Source organism: Acinonyx jubatus, chromosome E4, assembly GCF_027475565.1.
Source record: "Acinonyx jubatus isolate Ajub_Pintada_27869175 chromosome E4, VMU_Ajub_asm_v1.0, whole genome shotgun sequence".
Taxonomy (NCBI): Eukaryota; Metazoa; Chordata; class Mammalia; order Carnivora; family Felidae; genus Acinonyx; species Acinonyx jubatus.
Genome location: NC_069395.1, coordinates 55577242 through 55588874, shown reverse-complemented (window position 1 = coordinate 55588874; position 11633 = coordinate 55577242). Strand labels below are relative to the sequence as shown.

Here is an 11633-nt window from a genome sequence, read left to right as displayed (position 1 = left end):
CACCACACTTAGTTACATTTTTTTTCTTCTGATGAGAACTTTAAAAATCCACTCTCTCTTTCAAATATAAAATTTAATATTGTTAACTATGGTCACCATGATACCTTACCTGCCCTGGACTTACTTATCTTGTTGGTGCAATTTACTTTAAGTGTGTCTTTTGTTGGTATCATAGTGCTGGATTTGTCCTTTAAATATTGTCTGACCAATTTGGACTTTTAATAATTAATTTAAATCTGTTTGTAATATTTTGAGTATTGATATACTTGATTTTGTGTTTTATATTTACCATGCTTCTCTCTATATCCCCCCCTCTCTTTTTTTTGCTTTCTATTGATTTTATTGAATTTTTTAAATTCTTTATTTTCCTCTAGTGGTTTTGGAATTATACATTCCATTTATGTCCTTTTAGTGGTTAACCTCAAATCTGTAACATTAATTTAATTTAATTTAATAGTTTAAAATTTAATCATTATCTATATCTTCCTATTAAACAGTCTAAAAAACCTTAGAATGATTTAACTCTACGCTCTTATTTTCCATGTAATTTTTGCCTAGATTTTTGGTCAAGCTTGATTTTTAATTATAACAATTTAGTGATTATTTTTATATTTACTCATAATAAAATCACAAACATCAAAAATGAGCAAACCAACTTGAGGGAAGGCACTGGATGCATAAGTGGGAATTTTTTTACCTTAACGAAAGATAATAATCTAAAAGAGATTAAAAAAATATGTTCAGAGTATGTCAAAAAATAAAACATGTGTTAGAAGTCATTGGGCAAGAATAGGACAGAATGGAAAAGAATCAATTAATGTAGGCAGTCATTGAAATAAAATAACTCAGATAGGTTGAACAACAAACCAGACCCTGCTCAAGAAAGAGGTCAAGAACTGGAAAATAGGGGGTGCCTGGGTGGCTCAGTCAGTTAAGCATCTGACTTTGATTCAGGTCATGATCTCACGGTTCGTGAGTTCAAGCCCTGCATCAGGCTCTGTGCTGACGGCTTGGAGCCTGGAGTCTGCTTCAGATTCTGTGTCTCCCTCTCTCTCTGCCCCTCCCCTGCTCATGCTCTGTCTCAAAAATAAATAAAACATTTTAATAAAAAAATAAAAAATTAAAATTAAAAAAAAAAGAATTGGAAAATAGGTCTGAGGAAGTCAAGTTTCTCAAAACACCATACCGAGAGACAGAGACAATATAGGATAGAGAAGTTAGGAACATGAAGGATGTAATCACCAATTCTGATATATGTTGTTTAAAAAAATTCCAGACAGAGGGCACAGAGAGAATGGGAGAGAGCCAATTATGGTAGAGATAAGAACTAAAAAATTTTCCAGAATTGAAAAAAGACATGAAAAGGAACATATCAAATCCTTAGCAGGAGCTTAAAAGAAGCTCACACATATTCAAACAGTTGTGAAATTTTTAACAATTACAGCAAAGAGAGAGGATCAAGGCACCAGAGGAAAACTCAGTGCAAGTGATTTTTCAGGAGGCTCCTTCAGGGTCTCCTTTCTGACTCAGTCATTCCTTTCATTGGTCTGGCGTTTGCCTACTCAACTTGCCATGTTTACCAGGAGTCTATATAACTTTCTAAATATTTTATAATTCTAGTTTTAATTATGCTTAGGTTCATGTATTTTTACAAATTTAAAATGTTAATTTTCTGCGGCGCCTGGATAGCTCAGTCGGTTGAGCATCCAGCCCTTGATTTCGGCTCAGGTCATGATCTCATGTTCCTGCAATTGAGCCCCATGTAGGGTTCCACACTGAAAGCACAGATCCTGCTTGGAATTCTCTCTCTGCCCCTCCCATGCTCTTGTGATGCATGCTTGTACACACTCTTTCAAATAAGTAAATAAATAAATAAAATTTTAATAAAGATTAATTTTAATTGTCATAATTTATGTTATACTTTTTTAAATGTAATTTTTAACTATACTGTCTTATTTCCAAAAAGGATCTGTTCTATTTCTGCTTTTCTATGAGTTTCTGTTTGGCATAAACGATAGTAATAAATGGCACCTGATTGTGATAACTACAGCCACTCCAACTCTTGTTTGTTCACTCAATCACAGAAGCCAATGGAATATTCTTTGACTGTTTTATTAAACTGATAAGAACAGATACTACACTTGATCTTAGCCATAAGGCTGAGAAGCAATCTTTGACTGTTTTATATAATAGCATATAACATATTATAAAACTACAAATATGTAATCTATTTTAAATTTCAGAAGGTGTATAAATATACATAATATATAATAAATATGAAAATGTGAAGCTTTCTTGTTATATTTCCATGAATGTAGCTTTCTAGTTATTTAGCGATATCCATCTACTGGAGATACCAAATAGGAACAGCAAAGAAAGAGGTGATATTCAATCACTGGCTACCCAAAATGGGATTTTTGAGTAATCTTTACGACAATATTCTTAGAAGCCAAGCATTGTAGAGGGAGCAAAATAAACCTCTAACTTTTTCTACTCTTTAAAAATCGTCAAGGGCCAGGAAAGGTTGACCTGAGCATCAAATTCCCACGGGTAGACACATGTCCTTTCCATATAGGAAAGTGAGAAATCCCACCTTCTGGAGTAAGAGATCGTGGGAAAAAAGAAAGAAAAGAAAAGAAAAAAGAGATGGGAGGAAGTAAATGGTCAGAATCCGTTTCTCAGGCATTCTCCCATAGAGATTCCCCCCCCCCCCCCCATTGCTCCAACTCCAAGGGCTTTTCTATTTCCTATTTGGAACTTCAGGAAGAGATGACCTCACAGAGTTTTATCCTGTATCAAGAAAAAACAAACAAACAAAACATGGAAAGGCTTGGTTTGCTTATGAGGCCTGAGTTAGCCCTCTGAAGGAAGATTCCCTCAATTCCTTAAGTGTATAGAAGAGACCCAGAGGTTCACATGCCAATGGTGTGGAAGATGGGGAGTAAGGAAAGTAAATGAGTTGAACCATTGCACCTGTATGGTTTTGTTGTGGCAAGTGATGAGGAGACTTGTAAAAAGGATCCCAGTGCTGGAGAGCTGAACCCACGGGCTGAAAACTGAGACGGGTGTGCTGGATTGCACCAAAGTGTGGCTTAGGAAGCCATGGTGAACATTGGCCTACCCATCTAAGACCAAGAAATCATACTTTCATCAATAATACCTGCAAAAGGGAAGCCAGGAATTGGTCCCAACCAGAAGCCTTGTCACAGAGGACCTAGAAATAAAAACAGGACTTATTTATGGATTGTGGATCTTATTTGTGGGTCTTAGATTCTCTCTCCTCTTTGAGATTTGAAGCCCCTCCCTGATGTGCTCAGATGCTATCCTAGAAGAAAGCCAGGGGGATGGAAAGCAAGTGGAAAGATTGAGCATCAACATCCCCAAAGAGACTGAGTTATCTTTAAGAGACTATTTGCTCCCCAGGAGTCTGAGATACCATTAAATGTTGAATTTAAGTTTTTCTTTTGGCCCTGCTGGATGAAGGGCGGGGGGCAGAGGGGTGGACTAGGGAAATAGATTTTATAAATTAAATAAATTACTTTTTTATTTGAAAACTATAGTTTTCAGAGGTGCCTGGGTGGCTCAGTCAGTTAAGAGTCTGACTCTTGATTTTGGCTCAGATCATCCTCTCATGGTCACGGGAGGGAGCCCTGCATTGGACTCTGTGCTGGGCATGGAATCTAGTTAAGATTCTCTCTCCTGCACTTGACCTCTGCCCCTCCCCACTCATTCTCTTTCTCTCTCTTTCTCTCTCTCTCTGAAAGAAAAGAAAGAAAGAAAGAAAGAAAGAAAGAAAGAAAGAAAGAAAGAAAGAAAGAAAGAAGTAAATAAAGAGAAAATATAGTGTTCAATCATCAACTTTGCTACACGAATACGTTTTTAATTATGTGTTTATATCTTCTCTTTGATAGTGAGCACACTGTAGGCAGACCAATTTTTTTGTTTATCTGTTTATTTTAATCCTCAGTGTTAGTAGGCACTCAACACATGTTGAGTGAGTGAGTGAATGAATGCGTATTGAATGCAGAAAGGCCTGAGAAACTGTTTTAAAAGTACCTATTTTGTTGGTGAGGATTGAGATAGGCATGAAAGGTACAATGAAGACAGACATCTTGTCGAGAAGTGAAGGTCAGTTCTGGGTGAAGAGGCGAATAGACTCTGCAGATATAGCAAAATCAAGCCTTGCAAAGGTCACTGTGTTGAATTCTATCAAACCTTTAATCTCAATGCCATGAAAAGCAATATGAGCGAAGAAGAAGGCTGGAATCTTCACTTAATGTGCTGCCTGACTCTCTATACTTTTTATTTGATTTTCAATAAAGGTCTCTTTGTTCTCATACATGAGTAATGGGTTCAAGGTTTTTATTAGTACTCTTGCTACAGCAGGGTGCAGGAGCTGAAATTCTTCTTCAACCTATGGAAGTGCAGATTCATTTTTCAATGAGACTGTTATCTTCAGAGAGAACATATTTCACCAACACAGTCCAAGGTCATGATAACACGTCCTTCCTACGATCTAAGGACAGGAGTCTGAGTCCCGGCAACTGAGGAACATGCGTATGACAATACTCTTCCCAATGTGACACGACAAAGAAATCTTTCATTAGACACAAAAGATTGGAACCTTTCAAACAAGAGCTGAGTAAAACGGTAAAAAGAAAAAATAACCTAAGTACAAATATCCTTTGATTTATAGACTATCTAAGCATATGTTTTGTCATTCTGAATGCTACTGTACAACTTTTCTCTTTACTCCATTCCCAGGAGAAGAAAGCAAAGACAGGGTCCAAAATGCTTGATGATAACCCTGTTTGGGGATATGGACGCTTTGGTGAGATAAGCAAATGGATTGAGGACTTCTTCCTCATGATATATCTAGGTTTTTTTTTCTTATTACTGCTATAGTATCTCACGAGGGTCAAGTGAGAGTAGAGGCCAAGGGATGGGAAATAGGTACTCTTAGGGCTAAATTTGTACTAAAACTTAACATTTACAGTTTCAGACCATTGAATTGACACTCCTTTAAATCACTGATACACACGCCAACATGATACAACATTTATCAAGGGAGTTACCAGCAGGCGCCTGATCATGGTCAGAGTCAACCAGATTCTAATCGTGGCTGAGTGACCTCTCCTGCACGGAAAATGATTTAACCTTGGCAAAAAGGATAGTAAAACCTACTTTCTGGGATTATTGTGAGGCTTAGCTGAGGTAATGGATATAAAACACTCAGCACAGTATTTGGCACATAATAAGTATTCATCTAATGATAGCAATTATTACTATTACTGCAGGTCCAAAGTTACGACATCGAGATCAATGTGAACAATCATATAGCTGGAGAAAATCTCATGGACTGTATGTTCCAGATATCTGATTTCAATGCTATATACTTAGTATATCACTTAATTAAACACACAAAAATATAGTTAAGATCCTGCTAAATGTCAGAAGGCAATTTGAAAAATATTTGATGCTTGTTAGACCAAGTAATATTCAGTTTTAAGTATTGTTTTTTACATGTTTCTACTCATCCTTACAGAAATTCTCAGTCAAAGACAAAGGATAGATAAATGACACCCATTGGGCCTCCAATTTCTTCCTTGAATTATAGTTTCTGTGGAAATGTAACAAGGGATGTCTTCAGCTTGGGAAGCAGAATATGAAGGGAAGCAACTTTTTAAAAAAATAAACAAACAAAATCTGTTCTTTGTGCCTGGCATTTTTTTATCAACATGATCTCTGTAAGACTCATTCATATTGATGCATGTAACAGCAGGTAATATTCAATTATATAAACCTAACACTATTTATTGATAACACCATTGAATATTTGGGTTATTTGCAGTTTGAATCTGTTGCAAAGAGTATTGCTTGTTTAAGAGTGTGTTTTTTAATTCGTCAATTTCCCAGTTTTCTTCTGTTGTTGAATTTTAATTTCATCCCATTGTGGCTGGAGAAAAGGATTCGTATACCTGTCTTTTCAGATCTATTGAGACCTAATTTGTGGCTTACATATGGTCCAACCTGGAAAATGCACTGTGCACATTTGAAAAGAAAGCAAGTGCTTTTGTGGTTGAGTAGAGTGTTCTGTAATGTCTGTTAGATTTAGCTGCTCTCTGATGTTGTTGAAGACCTCCATCTACTGAGAGTTGAGTATTAAAATCTTTTATTATTATAGAGCTATTTCTCCCTTTAATTCTGTCAGTTTCTTCCTATATTTTGCTGGTCTGTCATCAGGTCCACAGTGTTCATAATTGTTATATATTCTTGCTGTATTGAAACTTTTATTAATATATAGTGTTTTTTATCCTTTTAACCTGTGTTGATATAAAGTCCGTTTTGGCTAATATTCCTCTAGCCACTTTTGTTCTCTTTTGGTTACTATTTGCTAAAGTAACCAATTTCCATTCTCTCACTTTCAGTCTGTTTGTGCCTTTGGATTTAAAGTGAGTCTCTTGTGGGGCGCCTGGGTGGCTCAGTTGGTTGAGCATCTGACTCGATTTCTGCTCAGATCATGATCCCAGGGTCATGGGATTGAGCCCCCAGTTGGGCTTCACGCTGGTCATGGAGCCTGCTCAAGATTCTCTCTCCCTGTGCCCCCTCTCTGCTGCTCACATGCTCTCTCAAATTAAAAAAAAAAATTCTCCTGTAGACAGCATATGGTTAGATCACGCACTTTAGCTTTTTCACCAATCTCTGTCTTTTGTTTGATTGGAGAGCTTAATCCATTTACTGAAAAGGAAGGACTTCTGTCATTTTGTTATTTATTTTCTTTAGACCCTACAGCATTTTGTCCCTCATTTCTTGCATTACTATCTTTTTTTGTGTTTAGTTGATTTTTTTTTTGTAGTAAAACATTTAAATTTATTTCTCATATCCTTTGTATATATTCTATAGTTATTTTCTTTGTGGTGATGATGGGGATCACATTGAACATCCTAAAGTTATAGCACTCTAATTTGAATTTATAGCAGATTAACTTCAGTTACACACACACACTCCGCTCCTTTACAGCTCTGTCCCTACCTCTCTGGTTGTGGTGTCACAAAATTATATCGTTTACATTGTGAGTCCCCAAACCTAAACAAATAAATCTTTTGAATGCATTAGTCTCTTAAACTATATATAAAACATGTAGAGTTACAAATCAAAGTTACAGTGATACTAGCTTTTAGACAATAATTTTTTAAGTTGATTTATTTAAGAGAGAGAAAGAGAGAGAAAGAAAGAGAGAGAGAATCCCAAGCAGTCTCTGCAGTATTAGCATGGAGCTTGATGTGGGGCTCAGACCCATGAACTGTGAAATCATGAGCTGGAATCAGGAGTCAGATGCTTAGCCAACTGAGCCACCCAGGCATCCCTAGACAATATTTTTTTTTTTTTGAGACTAAGAGACATTAGTCTCTTAAACAATGTAGAACAGAAAAAGTGAAATTGCAAATAATACTAGCTTCCATTTAACTTTATATATATAATTTTTTTTTCCTTTAAATGGCTTCAGTTTGCTGTCTAGTTTCCTTTCATTTCACCTTGCAGGATTCCTGTGAGCATTTCTGGTAAAGCAGCTCTAGTTGTAATGAACTCCCTCAGCTTTTACTTGTCTGGAAATGTCTTAATTTCTCCCTCACTTTTGAAGGACAGTTTTACCAGATATAGGATCCGTGGTTGGCAGGTTTTTTGTTTTTTATTTTTCCTTCAGGTGCTTTGGATATATTGACCCTCTGCCTTCTGGCCTCTAAAGCTGCTGCCGAAAAAATCTGCTGATCATTGTAGTGAGGCTCCCTTGCACGTGATTAGTTGCTTCTCTTGGGCTGCTTCCAGATGATCTCTTTATCGTCGGCTTTTGAAAGTTTGATTATAACGTGTCCTGGAGTGAGTCTCTTTGAGTTCATCTTATTTGCACAGGGTTGAGCTTCTTAGGTGTTTCTATTCGTGTCTTTCTTCAAATATGGGAAATTTTCGGCCATTATTTCTCCAGAAAATGTTCCCTGTGCCCCCTTCTCTTCTCCTAGAACTCGTATAACATGTAAAGGGCCTGCTCGATAGCACCCCACAGAGCACTTAGACTGTATTCACTTTGCTTCTATACTCTTTCTTTCTGTTCACATGTGATAATTTTCACCTTCCTACCTTTAGCTTTGTGGGTTTTTTTCCTCTGCTGGCTCAAATCTGCTTTTGAATTCCTTTAGTGAAGTTTTCATTTTAGGTGTTGTGCTTTTCGGCTCCAGAATTTCTTTTTGGCTCCTTTTTATGTTTTCTATCTCTTTATTAGTGTTTCCAATGTGCTCATATATCTTTTTTTTTTTTCTTTTAACTTTCTCCACATCTTCCTGTAAGTCTTTGAACATCCTTAAGGCAATGATGGTTTTAATGGCTTTTCTAGCAGATCTTCTATCAAATCTTTTTCAGGAACATTTTGTGTTCATCTATTTTTTTACTTTGAACAGGCCTCACTTTCTTGTTTCTTTGTATGCCCTGTGACTTTTTGTTGAAAGCCGGACATTCGAATCTAATTAATTGGTAATCCTGGAAATCAGATTCTTCCCCTTTCCCAAGGTTTCGGTTATTGCTTTTGTGTATTGTTTTTTTTATTGTTGCAGGCTCTCTGTTCACGGATCAGCCTGAGGTGCAAATTTAAGATCTTCTCAGGTCTTTCTTGAGCTTGCACTTTTCCTTGGGCATACATGGTCACTTTCTAATTTTCCCCACATAGGCAGTTGCTTTTGAATGTCCTCGTCTTTAAAAACTGTCTATCTCCCAAATGGGGAAAAAGAAAAATGAAGGGGGAGAAAGGGCAGTGGCCACTTAAAACCCCTAGAAATCACTTTAGTTTGAGGGGAGGGGGCTTGCAACAATGCGGGGAGTGGAAAAATAATTGCCACCCGCCCTCTTTGTCTGCACCTCTGTGATCAGAAGCCACAACCAGCAATTAGAGCACAAATCCCTGATATTGGAGGATAGGGTCCAATAAACTGTGTGTAGCTGCTCTGAGAACATGTGCACAGCTTCCTGCCATGGGGCTGAGAAACTGACTGAAATTAACCTCAATTTACCATCCAAGCCTTACCCCTGGAAGTTTCAAACCTTTAATAGACTCTGGAGTTTTAAATTAATTATATTAGACAGATTCTGCCAGTGCAATTGTTGCCTAGGAGGAGAGACAGTTTCTGGTGTTTCTGACTCCTCCAGTCTCCCAGAATCCTCTCTGCTTCCCAGTATTTATTTCCCTCCATGCCTCAGTCTAGATATTTTCTTCTGGTCTATTTTTCAGCTCATTAATTCTCTTTGGAACTGTGTCAAATATCCAGTTAAACTTATTTACTGGGCTTTCAAGTTCAGTCATCTTTTTCAGTGCTAGAAATTCTATTTAGTTTTTACAATTCTAGTGGTGAAATTCTCATCTTATATGTTCCTTTGGTTATATGAATTATTAATGTTTTTAATTTAAAGATTTATTTTTTTAATGTGTTTATTTATTTATTTTGAGAGAGAGAGAGAGAGAGAGAGAGAGAGAGAGAGAGAGAGAGTGCTAGCAGGGGTGAGGGGCAGAGAAAGAGGGAGAGAGAATCCTAAGCAGGCCCCATGCTCAGCACAGAGCCCAATGTGGGGCTTGATCCCACGAATGTGAGATCATGACCTGAGCTGAAGTCAAGAGTCGGGCACTTAACTGACTCAACTACGCAGGGGCCCCTTAATTATTAATCTTTTAAGTCCATGCCTGCTTTCCCTGATACCTGGGCCACCTACTTCTGTTGTACGTGTTGTTTCTCTTGGTCTTGTCTCTTAATATGTCTGGTTTTGCTTCTCTGTTTTAGGATCAAATGCTGGACATTTTGTATGAAAATTACAGTGACTCTGGATGTGATATTTCTTCATAGAGGATTCAGCCTATCTTAAAGGACAACAGAGAGGCAAATCAGCTCAATTCATTTTGTGACTGAACTCAATGTTGGTAAGAGTCAGCCTACATCTAATTTGTTTTCTTTCTTAGGATGTAGTTATCTAGATCTCCTAACAGAGAGCCTGAAGTGTTTCTCATGGATTCTCCTTGGTATGCCATGAACTTCAATTGTGGTCTTCTTGGCCCTTGTCAGGTTGCCAGAATCTCTGATCTGCTTTTTAGTCACATTGCCTCTTAACCTTTGGCCTTGCGCAGCTTAACTGGCAACTACCTCGGGGCGGTGGGGGGGAGAACGATTGTGAATATTGGTCTCATTTGTCTCAGTCTCCCTCCTTTATGAAATCTCAACAATCCCGGATTCACATGTATCTTCCTTTAAGGTCATACAATTGATAAAGCTCTGCCCGGACTCAAGTCCTTCCCTCTTGTTGCTCTATGCCAAAAGGTGGCAGAGAACCCAAGGATAAAGAGAGAATGGATCAAGTTTGGTTTACCTCAGAAAGCATTCTTTCTGGAACATGATTACTTCCATGAGCCAACCCCTGAGTCCTGGTTGCCTTAGAAGCCCTCTGATATTTAGGGTGAAGATGACATTAGTAGTTCAGATTTTTCCAGTTGCTCTCTGAGGGAACAATGTTGGTCTGCTACAAACTACCATGTCATAGCCCAAAGTGGAAATGCTGAACTATTGTTGAGTATTTACTATTTGCCAGGCACTCTGATGGATCCTCACCTGTGTTGGCTCACATTTTTTCAGCAGTTCTTTGAATTGCTGAAGCTCGGACAGACTAAGCAACTTGCTCAAAATTTTTGAGAGGCAGAACCAAGGAACGTACTTCCACAGCCTCTAAAGCTCTACTCTCTCTGTCACGCGAGGCTCAAAATAGCCTGTCTGGTAATGGCTAAAGATTAATGGTCATTTGGTCCAAAAACAACATAAAATTGGATGTCTGAGATTCTGTATACTAATTTTTAATGGAGAAACTAAGATACCTGACAAATTAGAGCGCTCAATAAACCACACCCTTCAAATTTTGAAGGAAATGATTTAGACTTCTGGCTTAAAGAACCGAAGATACTCACAAGAAAAATTTCAGAAAGAGGAAAGGATCAAAAGGTGAGTGTTTTTGTTTTGTTTGTTTTTTATCATGTATGTTGGGAGGGACGGTTCTGGTGTTTTAAATATGAAGCTGGACACCAGGTTCCTGAAAAGCAAAGGTATGTATTGTGTAAGAGAGGTGAATAGTGACTTTAAGTGAATGGGTCCTGAGCTGCAAAGTGTTGAAATAATACATTATTTCAGACTTTAAAATTCAAAAATTCATAAATCCCGCTCTATCAATTCTTCCTTCCGTAGTGATGAAAATGAGACAAGAGTGTCATGAAAATGTGACAACTAGAGGTATTGGTAGCTACAGCTGGCCTTATCTACAGTCATACCTTTTATATTAAGTTCTTCACACACCTGCTATCTCACGGTACCCTTTCGAGGTGAGCCAGAAAAAAAAAAATGTCGCCGAAATGTGTTGCTACTGTTTACCGTAAACTTAAAACAAGGCATGATAAAAAAAAATAGATATGATAAAAAAATAGAAAAAAAAGAAGATAATATATATACACCTAACCTAACAAGTGTAACTGGCCAATAGAAGACACAGCCAGTTTGTTTACGTATGGGCCACTGTTAGAGGCAGAGGGGACAATGGGAGAGGAGAAGAGAGAGCCC

At 37.6% G+C, this 11633-nt stretch overlaps 1 pseudogene; it reads right to left on the bottom strand.

Moving 5' to 3' along the window:
* Positions 1–1990: 1990 nt before the first annotated feature.
* Positions 1991–2171, bottom strand: LOC113595697 (uncharacterized; annotated as a pseudogene).
* Positions 2172–11633: the final 9462 nt, after the last annotated feature.